The 2,501-nt window shown below is 41.1% G+C and overlaps 1 long non-coding RNA gene across 1 annotated transcript; it reads left to right on the plus strand.

Annotated features, from left to right (window-relative positions):
• The first annotated feature begins 629 nt into the window (after positions 1–629).
• On the plus strand, positions 630–2,268 carry LOC126147815 (uncharacterized). The gene is made up of 3 exons (XR_007530355.1): positions 630–690; positions 849–959; positions 2,101–2,268. It is a non-coding gene; the product is annotated as an uncharacterized LOC126147815 (long non-coding RNA).
• Positions 2,269–2,501: the final 233 nt, after the last annotated feature.

The raw sequence follows: 2,501 nt of genomic DNA on the forward strand, positions 1-2,501 counted from the left end.
ACTGCTCTGCTCTCAGTCTCTGCCTCCCCTCCCTTACCTGGCTGTGTGCGCCTGCGCTGTAGTGGCATTCTCGGCTCCCCTCCATTTCCCCTCTTCCACGAAGGCCGGTGCGCTGCACTTGCTAGCAGTAGCAGTAGAGATGGGCTAAACTGCGATTTTCCGATATCAGTGATTTCTGTGAATGCTACTTTTGAGTATCTGTTATTCTTAACTGTGATTTGTCGCAGTAATATAGAGAACACTATCTAGTATCTATGGGTCAAGTATTCGAACATCCTTGGAAGTGTATCAAAAATATCTCTGCTGTGTTTTGTATACAATACACTCTTGTGATGGGCTAAACTGCGATTTTCCGATATCAGTGATTTCTGTGAATGCTACTTTTCAGTATCTGTTATTCTTAACTGTGATTTGTCGCAGTTAAGAGTCGCAGTTAAGGAACCAAGTCGCGTATCCCTCCGCCACTGCTATTTCTGCTACTTCCGCGATTTCTGCGACTTCTGCTACTTCTGTGATTTCTGCGACTTCTGCTACTTCTGCGATTTCTGTGACTTCTGCTACTTCTGCGATTTCTGTGACTTCTGCTACTTCTGCGATTTCTATGACTCCTGCGATTTCTGCGACTTACGACCGCATGAAAAAGCTACATCTGTCCACACAGAAAATTGCATCTCAACAAACATGTCATTGGTAAGTATGTTTTACGTTTGTTCTTCCGTTGGCTTTAATCTTGTATTAAAGAAACAACTGTGAAAATATTAATAGTGTAATTAATATGTAAGTAGCCATACAGTACCGTAATAGTTCGTGTTTAGAAAATGAATTCTAACGTATTGTTATGTTCCCAGGTACCCGAACTACATTTCAGTCACTCAGTAAACTGATAACTCAAAATATCATTGTCAGCAGATCTGGAGAAATTGCCACTGCGTCTTTAGACCGTTTTCGTCAGACGAGAGGTTAGTTTCTAACAAGGGAACAGCCCCATCGCACCCCCCTCAGATTTAATTATAAGTTGGCACAGTGGATAGGCCTTGAAAAACTGAACACAGATCAATCGAGAAAACTGGAAGAAGTTGTGAGGAACTACGAAAAAAATAAGCAAAATATACAAACTGGGTCGTCCATGAGTAACATAGGTAATATTAAGGGCACTGTGAGGTGCAGAGCTCCGTGGTCCCGTGGTTAGCGTGAACAGCTGCGGAGCGAGAGGTCCTTGGTTCAAATCTTACTTCGACTGAAAATTTTAACTTTTTATTTTCAGTTTATGTGAAAAACTCTTATGTTTTCATCACTTTTTTTGGAGTGATTATTACATGCACAAGAAAACCTAAATCGGGCAAGATAGAAGAAACTTTTCACCCATTCGCCAAGTGTACTAGTTAGGTGGGTCGACAACATATTCCTGTCATGTGACGCACATGCTGTCACCAGTGTCGTATACAAAATATCAGACGTGTTTTCCTGTGGAGGAATCGGTTGACCTATGACCTTGCGATCAAATGTTTTCGGTTCCCATTGGAGAGGCACGTCCTTTCGTCAACTAATCACACGGTTTTGCGGTGCGGTCGCAAAACACAGACACTAAACTTATTACAGTGAACAGAGACAATGAACGAACGGACAGATCATAACTTTGCGAAAATAAAGAAAGCAAAATTTTCAGTGGAGGGCATATTTTAACCAAGGACCTCCCATTCCGCAGCCGTTCACGCTAACCACAGGACCACGGCGCTCGTCGCTTCACAGTCCTCTTAATATTACCTATCTTACGCATGGACGACCCAGTTTGTATATTTTGCTTATTTTTTCATAGTTCCACACAACTTCTTCCTGTTTTCTCGATTGATCTGTGTTCAGTTTTTCAAGGCCTATCCATTGTGCCAACTTATAACTAAATCTGAGGGGGGTGCGATGGGGATGTTCCCTTGTAAGTGTTTCGATGGACTTAATTACTTAAGTGAGATCGTTCTTGCAAATGTGAAATATACCCCATTGAGTGGCTTTCATTACAGCAAATGTTAGCAATCTACTCTGCCAATTATATTGCTTGTAATTAGTGACAGCAAAAATTGTTTAATAATCCTTGTGATTTTGCAGACACAGTTCTGGTTGCTGTACGTATCTATCCACATCAAGGCTGTAGGGAGAGACTCGTGAAGATTCAAGAGAGCTCTTAGAGGATTTGCAGTTTAAAAGTGACATTATTGCGAAATAAGTGTGCAGATGAGTGATTAAACTGTGTTTTATTGAAGTTGTTGTGCGATTTTAAAGGAATAATAAATGTTAAATACAATGAGCGAATAATGAAAATCTCATTTTCCACATGTTAAGCCGTCCTATACCCTTAATTTTCCGCCACATATTTATTGGTAAACACTTGTTGGAGAGTGAAATGCCGCCCCCCCCTCTTTCTCCACAATCTTGTTGTGACACTGACCTGTAACATATCCCGAAGTCTACAATATGCATTTTGAGGCTGTTGATACGAAAGTGGGAAG

Source organism: Schistocerca cancellata, chromosome 2 (assembly GCF_023864275.1).
Source record: "Schistocerca cancellata isolate TAMUIC-IGC-003103 chromosome 2, iqSchCanc2.1, whole genome shotgun sequence".
NCBI classification, from domain to species: Eukaryota; Metazoa; Arthropoda; class Insecta; order Orthoptera; family Acrididae; genus Schistocerca; species Schistocerca cancellata.